Source organism: Petromyzon marinus, chromosome 78 (assembly GCF_048934315.1).
Source record: "Petromyzon marinus isolate PM22_M1 ecotype Great Lakes invasive population chromosome 78, UKy_Petmar_22M1.pri1.0, whole genome shotgun sequence".
NCBI classification, from domain to species: Eukaryota; Metazoa; Chordata; class Hyperoartia; order Petromyzontiformes; family Petromyzontidae; genus Petromyzon; species Petromyzon marinus.
In genome coordinates, this window is record NC_133744.1 from 4219389 (window position 1) to 4233751 (window position 14363).

Below are 14363 nucleotides of genomic sequence, written 5' to 3' on the forward strand. Positions count from 1 at the left end.
CATCTAACATTATAGTGACATTATTATTATAGACAGTGCCATCTAACATTATAGTGACATTATTATTATTATTATAGTCAATGCCATCTAACATTATAGTGACATTATTATTATAGATAGTGACATCTAACATTATAGTGACATTATTATAGTGCCATCTAATATTATAGTGACATTATTATTATTATAAATAGTGACATCTAACATTATAGTGACATTATTATTACAAATAGTGACATCTAACATAGTGACATTATTATTATAGACAGTGACATCTAACATTATAGTGACATTATTATTATTATAGATAGTGACATCTAACATTATAGTGACATTATTATAGTGCCATCTAATATTATAGTGACATTATTATTATAGACAGTGACATCCAACATTATAGTGACATTATTATTATAGATAGTGATATCTAACATTATAGTAACATTATTATTATAGACAATGCCATCATTATAGTGATATTATTATAGATAGTGACATCTAACATTATAGTGACATTATTATTATTATAGATAGTGACATCTAACATTATAGTGACATTATTATTATAGATAGTGCCATCTAACATTATAGTGACATTATTATTATAGACAGTGACATCTAACATTATAGTGACATTATTATTATTATTATAGACAATGCCATCTAACATTATAGTGACATTATTATAGTCAATGCCATCTAACATTATAGTGACATTATTATTATAGATAGTGCCATCTAACATTATAGTGACATTATTATTATTATAGATAGTGCCATCTAACATTATAGTGACATTATTATTATAGATAGTGCCATCTAACATTATAGTGACATTATTATAGACAATGCCACTCAACATTATAGTGACATTTTTATTATAGACAGTGTAATCTAACATTATAGTGACATTATTATTATTATAGATAGTGACATCTAACATTATAGTGACATTATTATTATAGATAGTGCCATCTAACAATATAGTGACATTATTATAGACAGTGCCATCAAACATTATAGTGACATTATTATTATAGAGAGTGACATCTAACATTATAGTGACATTATTATAGATAGTGACAGCTAACATTATAGTGACATTATTATTATAGATAGTGCCATCTAATATTATAGTGACATTATTATTATAGACAGTGACCTCCAACATTATAGTGACATTATTATTATAGACAGTGCCATCTAACATTAGAGTGATATTATTGTTATAGACAGTGCCATCTAACATTATAGTGACATTTTTATTATAGACAGTGCCATCTAACATTATAGTGACATTATTATTATAGATAGTGACATCTAACATTATAGTGACATTATTATTATAGATAGTGACATCTAAGATTATAGTGACATTATTATTATTATAGATAGTGACATCTAACATTATAGTGACATTATTATTATAGATAGTGCCATCTAACATTATAGTGACATTATTATTATAGATAGTGACATCTAACATTATAGTGACATTATTATTATAGATAGTGCCATCTAACATTGTAGTGATATTATTATAGACAGTGACATCTAACATTATAATATAGGCGGTTAAATGTTGACTCAAATCGAAACACCCCAACAACACGAACTCCTGGCAGGTCACTAAAGCTTCAAGTGAAGATTTCTTCACCTCTACGTGGAAGGGTTTCCCACACAGAACTATTAGAACTTCCTGTGTACCTATCTAAGTGACTTTAACTAAACACCCCAACAAGACGAACTCCTGGCAATCATTAAAACTTTAAAGATTTCACCGCCTCTACGTGGAAGGATTTCCCACACACACGACTATTAGCGAACCTATCTAAGTGACTTTAACCTAAACACTCCAACAAGACGAACTCTTGGCAATCATTAAAACTTTAAAGATTTCACAGTCTCTACGTGGAAGGATTTCCCACACACACGACTATTAGCGACCCTATCTAAGTGACTTTCACCTAAATAACCCCAACAACACGAACTCCTGGCAATCATTAAAACTTTAAAGATTTCACCGCCTCTACGTGGAAGGGTTCTCACACACACGACTATTAGCGAACCTATCTAAGTGACTTTAACCTAAATAACCCCAACAACACGAACTCCTGGCAATCATTAAAACTTTAAAGATTTCACCGCCTCTACGTGGAAGGATTTCCCACACACACGACTATTAGCGACCCTATCTAAGTGACTTTAACCTAAATAACCCCAACAACACGAACTCCTGGCAATCATTAAAACTTTAAAGATTTCACCGCCTCTACGTGGAAGGATTTCCCACACCCGTGACTATTACAACTTCTTGTGTACCTATCTAAGTGACTTGAACTAAATAACCCAGACAACACAAACTCCTGGCAGGTCACTAAAGCTTCAAGTGAAGATTTCACCGCCTCTACGTGGAAGGGTTTCCCACACAATTATTACAACTTCCTGTGTACCTATCTAAGTGAATTTCACCTGAAGAAGGCCACTTGTTTTGTGGCCAAAACGTCGTGAGAATTGTATTATTTTATTCTCATTCTACGTGGTGACTTTACCGAAAGAACCAAAGAAGATTATCTAAGTGACTTTAACTAAATAACCCAGACAACACGAACTCCTACAATCACTAAAGCTTCAGGTCAAGATATCACCGCCTCTACGTGGAGGATTTCCGCACAACAACTATTAGAACTTTCCGTGAACCTATCAAAGCGACTTTACCTAAACACCCCAACAAGATGAACTCCTGCAATCAGTAAAACTTCACGTCAAGATTTCACCGCCTCTACGTGGAGGATTTCCACACAACTATTAGAACTTTCCGTGAACCTATCAAAGCGACTTTACCTAAACACCCCAACAAGATGAACTCCTGGCGGTCACTAAAGCTTCAAGTGAAGATTTCACCGCCTCTACGTGGAAGGATTTCTCACACACACGTGACTATTATAACTTCCTGTGTACCTATCTAAGTGACTTTAACTAAATAACCCAGACAACACAAACTCCTACAATCACTAAAGCTTCAAGTGAAGATTTCACCGCGTCTACGGGGAAAGGTTTCCCACACAACTATTAGAACTTTCCATGAACCTATCAAAGCGACTTTACCTAAACACCCCAACAAGATGAACTCCTGCAATCAGTAAAACTTCACGTCAAGATTTCACCGCCTCTACGTGGAGGATTTCCACGCAACTATTAGAACTTTCTGTGTACCTATCTAAGTGACTTTAACTAAATAACCCAGACAACACAAACTCCTGGCAGGTCACTAAAGCTTCAAGTGAAGATTTCACCGCCTCTACGTGGAAGGGTTTCCCACACAATTATTAGAACTTCCTGCATACCTATCTAAGTGACTTTAACTAAATAACCCAGACAACACGAACTCCTACAATCACTAAAGCTTCAAGTGAAGATTTCACCGCCTCTACGGGGAAGGATTTCCCACCCACGTGACTATTACAACTTCCTGTGTACCTATCTAAGTGACTTTAACTAAATAACCCCAACAACACGAACTCCTGGCAATCATTAAAACTTTGAAGATTTCACCGCTTCTACGTGGAAGGGTTTCCACACGCGACTTTTAGATCTTTCCCCCGAACCTCTCCCCGCGACTTTAGCCAAAAGATTTGAGATTTTCGTGACTGCAAGGATCCAGCCTCTTTGCTTCTTTCAAGGTAAAGTCATCACGTAGTCGGTAGAAATTAAAAATATAAATTAAACCCCCTCGTCAAAGACATCTCTTCGGGCAAACCTCAGCAAACTGTTTTCGCTGTGGTGGTCCCCCAACCCTGATGAAGGACGCGCCCGCAACGTCGTGTTTCAACGTAGTTGTTTTCACTATTTTCATTTTGAAAAAAAAATTCTTAATAAAATTTAAAAATTCGTAATTCTAATTAATTTTAACTTTATTTTTTTTTAAAAACATTTTTATTTTTTTTGTATAATTTTCACCTCTCGCGACGTTGCCGAAACAACCCAATGAGTGTTTAACCACGAGACCCAAACAACAACAACAACAGCAACAACAACAACAACAACGACGACAACCATCAGAATAATCACTTCGTACGAATCCGGTGTTGTCGCTTGCTCAAGCCCTGGGCTGCCGATGGTGCGGTCACGCGCGAGGCTTTCGCCCCCCCGAGGGTTTTTCCGGACGGCTCCGGGTCCGATCCAGTTTCGAAGGCAAGATGCCACCGGCGCGAGGCGCTGACCAAGGGGACACGGTCCGGTTCAAGCGCTGAGCCGCTCTCTGGCCAACGGTTCAAGCCTTCGTCGTGACGAACCGTTGTTAGGAGTGGGGGTTGGGGGGGGGGGGTTAGATCTGCGTTCTCTATCAATTTCGATTTGAAGCTTTCGTGACTGCAAGGATTCATCTCCTTGGGTTCTTTCGGTAAAGTCGCCACCACCACCGCCACTACCACTACCATCACCACCATCACCACCACCATCATCACCACCACCACCACCATCATCACCACCATCATCACCATCACCACCACCACCATCACCACCACCATCACCACCACCACCACCGCCACCACCACCACCACCACCACCACCATCACCACCACCACCACCATCACCACCATCGCCACCACCGCCACCACCACCACCATCACCACCATCATCACCACCATCACCACCACCACCATCACCACCATCACCATCACCACCACCACCACCATCACCACCACCATCACCACCACTACCACCACCATCACCACCATCACCACCACCATCACCACCACCACCACCACCATCACCACCACCACCATCACCACCACCATCACCATCATCACCACCATCATCACCATCACCACCACCACCACCACGTAGAATGAGAATAAAATAATGAATTGATAAAATAAAATAACGCGATGATAATAATTCTCACGACGTTTCGGCCGCAACACAAGCGGCCTTCATCAGGTGGAAGGGACGAGACTGTCTGGGAGGAGAGCCGTGAACCCTCCACCACCCGACACGGCCAATCGGCAAAAAAAGACGAAACGTCTTCTTTGGTTCTTTCGGTAAAGTCGCCGCCGCCGCGTGGAATGAGGATGAAATAATAAATTGATGAAATAAAATAACACGATAGAATTCTCACGACGTTTCAGCTGCAGCGCAAGCGGCCGTCTTCAGCTGAAAGGTGCAGAACTGTCGGGACGACAGAGTTTCAGTGGACGATGTTAAGATTCGTAGCGACTTTTAAGCTGGCTGGGGAGAAGTGAGGCACCTTGACAAAAAGGGGGTTTACATATCAAATAGCTGAGGGATTAGCTTGTGACTGGTCACAGGAATAGATGTTAAAGTAAAGGCCTACACATCCACAGAGCTTCAATGAACGATGTTAAGATTCGTAGCGACTTTTAAGCTGGCTGGGGAGAAGTGAGGCACATTGACAAAAAGGGGGTTTACATATCAATAGCTGAGGGATTAGCTTGTGACTGGTCACAGGAATAGATGTTAAAGTAAAGGCCTACACATCCACAGAGCTTCAGTGGACGATGTTAAGATTCGTAGCGACTTTTAAGCTGGCTGGGAGAAGTGAGGCACCTTGACAAAAAGGGGGTTTACATATCAAATAGCTGAGGGATTAGCTTGTGACTGGTCACAGGAATAGATGTTAAAGTAAAGGCCTACACATCCACAGAGCTTCAGTGGACGATGTTAAGATTCGTAGCGACTTTTAAGCTGGCTGTGAGAAGTGAGGCACCTTGACAAAGGGGGTTTACACATCAAATAGCTGAGGGATTAGCTTGTGACTGGTCACAGAAATAGATGTTAAAGTAAAGGCCTACACATCCACAGAGCTTCAATGAACGATGTTAAGATTCGTAGCGACTTTTAAGCTGGCTGTGAGAAGTGAGGCACCTTGACAAAGGGGGTTTACATATCAAATAGCTGAGGGATTAGCTTGTGACTGGTCACAGAAATAGATGTTAAAGTAAAGGCCTACACATCCACAGAGCTTCAATGAACGATGTTAAGATTCATAGCGACGTTTAAGCTCGCTGGGAGAAGTGAGGCACCTTGACAAAAAGGGTTTACATATCAATAGCTGAGGGATTAGCTTGTGACTGGTCACAGAAATAGATGTTAAAGTAAAGGCCTACACATCCACAGAGCTTCAATGAACGATGTTAAGATTCATAGCGACGTTTAAGCTCGCTGGGAGAAGTGAGGCACCTTGACAAAAAGGGTTTACATATCAATAGCTGAGGGATTAGCTTGTGACTGGTCACAGAAATAGATGTTAAAGTAAAGGCCTACACATCCACAGAGCTTCAATGGACGATGTTAAGATTCGTAGCGACTTTTAAGCTCGCTGGGAGAAGTGAGGCACCTTGACACAAAGGGGGTTTACATATCAAATAGCTGAGGGATTAGCTTGTAAACCCCTTTGTCAAGGTGGCTCACTTCTCCCAACCAGCTTAAAAGTCGCTACGAATCTTAACATCGTCCACTGAAGCTCTGTCGTCCCGATAGTTCTGCACCTTTCAGCTGAAGACGGCCGCTTGTGTTGTGGCCGAAACGTCGTGAGAATTCTATCGTGTTATTTTATTACTTGATTCTCATTCTATGTGGTGGCGGCGGTGACTTTACCGAAAGAACCAAAGAAGATGAATCCTTGCAGTCACGAAAGACAAAACAGTCTGCCGCTTTAGCCCACACCGGGGGCGTTGTGTGACTTTACCGAAAGAACCAAAGAAGATGAATCCTTGCAGTCACGAAAGACAAAACAGTCCGCCGCTTTAGCCACCACCGATGGCGTTGTGTGACTTTACCGAAAGGACCAAAGAAGATGAATCCTTGCAGTTACGAAAGACAAAACAGTCCGCCGCTTTAGCCCACACCGGTGGTGTTGTGTGACTTTACCGAAAGAACCAAAGAAGATGAATCCTTGCAGTGACGAAAGACAAAACAGTCCGCCGCTTTAGCCCACACCGGGGGTGTTGTGTGACTTTACCGAAAGAACCAAAGAAGATGAATCCTTGCAGTGACGAAAGACAAAACAGTCCGCCGCTTTAGCCCACACCGGGGGTGTTGTGTGACTTTACCGAAAGAACCAAAGAAGATGAATCCTTGCGGTCACAAAAGACAAAACAGTCCGCCGCTTTAGCCCACACCGGGGGCGTTGTGTGACTTTACCGAAAGAACCAAAGAAGATGAATCCTTGCAGTCACGAAAGACAAAACAGTCCGCCGCTTTAGCCACCACCGATGGCGTTGTGTGACTTTACCGAAAGAACCAAAGAAGATGAATCCTTGCAGTCACGAAAGACAAAACAGTCCGCCGCTTTAGCCCGCACCGTTGGCGTTGTGTGACTTTACCGAAAGGACCAAAGAAGATGAATCCTTGCAGTCACGAAAGACAAAACAGTCCGCCGCTTTAGCCCACACCGGGGGCGTTGTGTGACTTTACCGAAAGGACCAAAGAAGATGAATCCTTGCAGTCACGAAAGACAAAACAGTCCGCCGCTTTAGCCACCACCGGAGGCGTTGTGTGACTTTACCGAAAGAACCAAAGAAGATTAATTCTTGCAGTCACGAAAGACAAAACAGTCCGCCGCTTTAGCCACCACCGATGGCGTTGTGTGACTTTACCGAAAGAACCAAAGAAGATTAATTCTTGCAGTCACGAAAGACAAAACAGTCCGCCGCTTTAGCCACCACCGATGGCGTTGTGTGACTTTACCGAAAGAACCAAAGAAGATGAATCCTTGCAGTGACGAAAGACAAAACAGTCCGCCGCTTTAGCCCACACCGATGGCGTTGTGTGACTTTACCGAAAGAACCAAAGAAGATGAATCCTTGCAGTGACGAAAGACAAAACAGTCCGCCGCTTTAGCCCACACCGGTGGCGTTGTGTGACTTTACCGAAAGAACCAAAGAAGATGAATCCTTGCAGTCACGAAAGACAAAACAGTCCGCCGCTTTAGCCCGCCCCGGTGGCGTTGTGGGGTGAATCCGCGACACGTTGCAGTTTTCGGTTTATTTTTGTTGTCGACGTGACACTTTTTGTGCCGTTGCTGATTTTGGCCGCGCCGGGTGGCGGAGGGCTTGCGGCAAAGGACGCAGACGGAACCCCGAAAAAAAAACCTTCACTGTGAATAGCACGGGTCGCGGAAGCGTACGTGTTGAACCTAATCTGCCCTATCGCTGCGCGTGGCGCTGACGGTTTTTGTTTTGAATAAATAAATAGATGCACCGTTTAAAAATAAATAAATTGATGCGAACCGACACGTCTGATGATGACCGTTTGTGTTATGGTCGAAACGTCGTGAGAATTTTTTTTATTGTTTTATATATTTTTTTTATTATTTTATTGTTTCCCTTCAACGTGGTGACTTTACCGAAAGAGCTAAGAATATATAGGCGTTTACCCTTTTAACTGGCACGAAAAACTGACACCTCTATTCAAGGCGTCGTGTTTGCAATAACCACAACGCACGCGGTCAAAAATGCCAACGCAAAAAGGGACAACTCTGATAATAATAATATTGGCACCGTCCTTGAATTTGATTGGTCCACACACCCAAGAGACGGCTTTTCTTAGAGCCCCTTTAGTCTCTCCACTGGTGTCGGACCAGATGACGCCATGAGGCGTACAACTCAAAAACAGCGCACCATCAGAGTTTTGAGGGCTCGGGGTGGTGATGATGTTGTTGTTATTGTTGTTGTTGTAGTTTAAACATCTCGACACAATCCCTGCTGTGTTATTACTGCCAGAGATGGCACATAGCCTTTTGTGAAATATCACCGCTTAGCCAAGCGTGGAGCACAGCAGAAGTGTGAAGATTAACGGTGTGAATGTGGAAACGCAGTGGGTGTGGGTGATATGTTACAGGCTACATGGAGGGTCTTTGTCACGGACTCTCAAACACAACCACTCACCCACTCACGCACTCACTCACACACTTAGTCGCCCGCTCACTCACCCATGCACTCACTCACCCACTCACTCACTCACCCACTTACTCACCCGCTCACTCACTCACCCACTCACTCACCCACCCACTTACTCACCTGCTCACCCACTCACCCACTCACTCACTCACCCACTCACTCACTTACCCACTCACTCAACCACACACCCACTCACTCACAACAACAACCGCCATTCGCCACTAAGTGGCGGTGACGTCACCACGACCCTTGTGCCAGGCTATGTGCACCTTGAGGCCACGTGAAGTGTCGAACGCCCGCTGGCAGGAGGTCACGGGGCAGACCCAGGTGCCACGGGTCGACTGACTGAGATGACTGGCTGATGCACCACCTGTGCCCCCTACTGTGCCAACCTGCTGTGCTTTAGCCACCCGGCGCTCCGCTCGTTGTTGTGAGCGTCGCTCCTCCGCCCTCCGTTGTTGTTGGAGGGCGACTGCCTCCAACTGCCCAGTAGCATCCTTCACGAGCCTCCTCCACAGAGGCCGATCTTGACACCGCTGGTACCGGTCATCGGCAAGTCCACTCAGCTCCACGTCCTCCCGTACCACATCACTCCATCTCTTCTCTAGCCCGTGCCGCGCCCGCTTAGCCCCCTCAATCCGGCCAAACAAAAGCTGTTTCGGCATGCGGTGGCTGGGCATGCGGGCTACATGACCCAGCCATCGCAGCCTTGCCCGCCGGAGGAGCTCACCGATGGGACCCTGCCCAGATCTTTCAAGGATTTGTGAGCTCCTCACACAATCCAGTCTGGTTAAACCCAGGATGGATCGTAGGCAGGAAAGCCTAAATGTTTCTAACCGGCGAAGATGTTCCATTAGGGGGGTCCACGTTTCGCAAGCGTAGAGAAGGGAGGGAATGACCGTGGCCGAGAAGACCTGAAGCTTAGTGTGGAGCGACAGACCAGGTAGCTTCCACACAGCGTTACGCAACCGATGAAAAGATATTGCCACTCGACTGATTCGGAGTGAGACCTCTGCTGTTAAACTGGAGCCGGCTCACAGTGACACACACACAGTGACACACACACAGTGACACACACATACACACAGTGACACACACACAAACAGTGACACACACACAGTGACACACAGTGACACACACACATACACACATACACACAGTGACACACACATACACACATACAGTGACACACACACAGTGACACACACATACACACATACACACACAGTGACACACACACAGTGACACACACATACACATAGTGACACACACATACACACACACAGTGACACACACATACACACACTCACAGTGACACTCACAGTGACACACACATACACACATACACACACACACATACACACAGTGACACACACACACAGTGACACACACACACAGTGACACACACATACACACACACAGTGACACACACATACACACATACACACACACAGTGACACACACATACACACATACACACACACAGTGACACACACATACACACACACAGTGACACACACATACACACACACAGTGACACACACACACAGTGACATACACCTACACACACACAGTGACACACACACAGTGACACACACATACACACACACACAGTGACACACACATACACACACAGTGACACACACACACAGTGACATACACATACACACACACAGTGACACACACACAGTGACACACACACAGTGACACACACATACACACATACACACACTCACAGTGACACTCACAGCGATTCACTGCGTGGCGACCGCCGCTCCACACCCGACCCTCTGTGAGGTCACGAGACCCCCCCTGAGTCTCAGGCACGTGAGGACACGCCCACAAACACACACAGACACGCCCACAAACACACAGACGCGCCCACAAACACACTGACATGCCCACAAACACACTGACACGCCCACAAATACCCAGACAGACACGCCCACAAACACACAGACACGCCCACAAACACACAAAGACACGCCCACAAACACACTGACACGCCTACAAACACACACAGACACGCCCACAAACACACAGACACGCCCACAAACACACAGACACGCCCACAAACACACTGACACGCCCACAAACACACAAAAAGACACGCCCACAAACACACGGACACACCCACAAACACACAGACACGCCCACAAACACACACTGACACGCCCACAAACACACAGACACGCCCACAAACACATAGACACGCCCACAGACACCCAGACAGATACGCCCACAAACACACAGACACGCCCACGAACACACACACGGACACGCCCACAAACACATAGACACAAATACACACACACAGACACACACACACAGACACACAGACATACACACACACAGACATACACACACACAGACACACACACATATACACAGACACACAGACACACAGACACACACAGACACACACACACAGACACACACATACACACACATACACACACACACATACACACAGACACACACACATTGACACACACACAGACACAGATTGACACACACACAGACACACATTGACAGAGACACACATACACACAGACATACACACACAGACACACACAGACACACACACACAGACACAAAGACATACACAGGGCTATACCCCAGGAATCGATTCCCTTTCCTCTCTCTCTCGATACCGAATCGATTAGACTTGGTGGTGATGGTGGTGGTGGTGATGGTGGTGATGGTGGTAGTGATGTTGGTGGTGATGATGGTGGTGGTGATGGTGGTGGTGATGTTGGTGGTGATGATGGTGGTGATGATGGTGGTGATGGTGGTAGTGATGGTGGGGGTGGTGATGGTGGTGGTGATGTTGGTGGTGATGATGGTGGTGGTGATGGTGGTGGTGATGATGGTGGTGATGATGGTGGTGGTGATGGTGTTGGGGATGTTGGTGGTGGTGATGGTGGTGGTGATGGTGGTGGGGATGTTGGTGATGATGTTGGTGGTGATGGTGGTGGGGATGGGGTTGGGGATGTTGGTGGTGATGCTGGTGGTGATGATGTTGGTGGTGATAGTGGTGAGTGAGTGAGTCAGTGAGTAGTTCGATGGGTGAGTGATTGAGTGGTTGAGTGAGTGGTTGAGTGAGTGAGTGGGTGAGTCGGTGAGTGAGTATTTGGGTGGGTGAGTGGGTGAGTGAGTGGGTGAGTGAGTGGGTGAGTGAGTGGGTGAGTAAGTGAGTGGGTGAGTGAGTGGGTGAGTGAGTGGGTGAGTGAGTGGGTGAGTGAGCGAGTCCGTGGGTGAGTCAGTGGGTGAGTGAGTGAGTGGGTGAGTGAGTGGGTGAGTGAATGAGTGAGTGGGTGGGCGAGTGCGTGGGTGAGTGAGTGAGTCAGTGGGTGAGTGAGTGGGTGAGTGAGTGAATGGGTGAGTGAGTGGGTGAGTGCGTGGGTGAGTGAGTGGGTGAGTGAGTGAGTGGGTGAGTGAGTGAGTGGGTGAGTGGGTGAGTGAGTGGGTGGGTGAGTGGGTGAGTGAGTGGGTGAGTGAGTGGGTGAGTGAGTGAGTGGGTGGGTGAGTGAGTGAGTCCGTGGGTGAGTGAGGGGGTGGGTGAGTGAGTGAGTGGGTGGGTGAGTGAGTGGGTGAATGAGTGGGTGAGTGAGTGGGTGCGTATCTATCTTTCTCTGTCTCTCTCTGTGTCTCTCTCAATCGATTACCTGCAATCGATAGATCCGATGCGTTGAGGAATCGAACCCCGCCTCAAGGAACTAACGGACCACCCACCCCAGCAACCCCCCCCTCGCCCCCACAGCCCCTCCCTCTTAACCCCACCGGCCTCTTCTCAAAGTGCACCCAGACTACCTCGCCTGGTCTACAGGAAGTCGTGGGTTCAATCCCAGACCCTTTGAGATGTTGACTACCTCGCCTGGTCTACAGGAAGTCGTGGGTTCGATCCCAGACCCTGGGAGATGTTGACTACCTCGCCTGGTCTACAGGAGGTCGTGGGTTCAATCCCAGACCCTGTGAGATGTTGACTACCTCGCCTGGTCTACAGGAAGTCGTGGGTTCAATCCCAGACCCTGGGAGATGTTGACTACCTCGCCTGGTATACAGGAGGTCGTGGGTTCGATCCCAGACCCCGTGAGATGTTGACTACCTCGCGTGGTCTACAGGAAGTCGTGGGTTCAATCCCAGACCCTGTGAGATGTTGACTACCTCGCCTGGTATACAGGAGGTCGTGGGTTCAATCCCAGACCTTGTGAGATGTTGACTACCTCGCCTGGTCTACAGGAAGTCGTGGGTTCAATCCCAGACCCTGTGAGATGTTGACTACCTCGCCTGTTCTACAGGAGGTCGTGGGTTGAATCCCAGACCCTGGGAGATGTTGACTACCTCGCCTGTTCTACAGGAGGTCGTGGGTTCGATCCCAGACCCTGGCAGATGTTGACTACCTCGCCTGGTCTACAGGAAGTCGTGAGTTCGACCCCAGACCCTGTGAGATGTTGACTACCTCGCCTGGTATACAGGAAGTCGTGGGTTCAATCCCAGACCCTGTGAGATGTTGACTACCTCGCCTGGTCTACAGGAGGTCGTGGGTTCGATCCCAGACCCTGTGAGATGTTGACCATCTCGCCTGGTCTACAGGAGGTCGTGGGTTCAATCCCAGACCTTGTGAGATGTTGACTACCTCGCCTGGTCTACAGGAAGTCGTGGGTTAAATCCCAGACCCTGGGAGATGTTGACTCCCTCGCCTGGTCTACAGGAAGTCGTGGGTTCAATCCCAGACCCTGTGAGATGTTGACTACCTCGCCTGGTATACAGGAGGTCGTGGGTTCAATCTCAGACCCTGTGAGATGTTGACTACCTCGCCTGGTCTACAGGAAGTCGTGGGTTCAATCCCAGACCCTGTGAGATGTTGACTACCTCGCCTGGTCTACAGGAGGTCGTGGTAGACGTTGACCACCTCGCCTGGTCTACAGGAGGTCGTGGTAGATGTTGACTACCTCGCCTGGTCTACAGGAGGTTGTGGTAGATGTTGACTACCTCGCCTGGTCTACAGGAGGTCGTGGTAGATGTTGGCTACCTCGCCAGGTATACAGGAGGGCGTGGGTTCAATCCCAGACCCTGGGAGATGTTGACTACCTCGCCTGGTATACAGGAGGTCGTGGGTTCAATCCCAGACCCTGTGAGATGTTGACTACCTCGCCTGGTCTACAGGAAGTCGTGGGTTCAATCCCAGACCCTGTGAGATGTTGACTACCTCGCCTGGGATACAGGAGGTCGTGGTAGACGTTGACCACCTCGCCTGGTCTACAGGAGGTCGTGGTAGATGTTGACTAACTCGCCTGGTCTACAGGAGGTTGTGGTAGATGTTGACTACCTCGCCTGGTCTACAGGAGGTCGTGGTAGATGTTGGCTACCTCGCCAGGTATACAGGAGGGAGATGTTGACTACCTCGCCTGGTATACAGGAGGTCGTGGGTTCAATCCC

The 14363-nt window shown here is 46.8% G+C and overlaps 1 protein-coding gene across 1 annotated transcript in view; it reads right to left on the reverse strand.

Moving 5' to 3' along the window:
* LOC116958466 (uncharacterized) overlaps positions 1–11524 on the reverse strand; it is a 63203-nt gene extending 51679 nt beyond the window's left edge. Inside the window, exon 1 of the mRNA XM_076056877.1 lies at positions 10670–11524. The gene's annotated coding sequence lies outside the window, so the exon portion shown is untranslated. The remainder of the gene's footprint in view (positions 1–10669) is intronic.
* Between the last annotated feature and the right edge of the window lie 2839 nt (positions 11525–14363).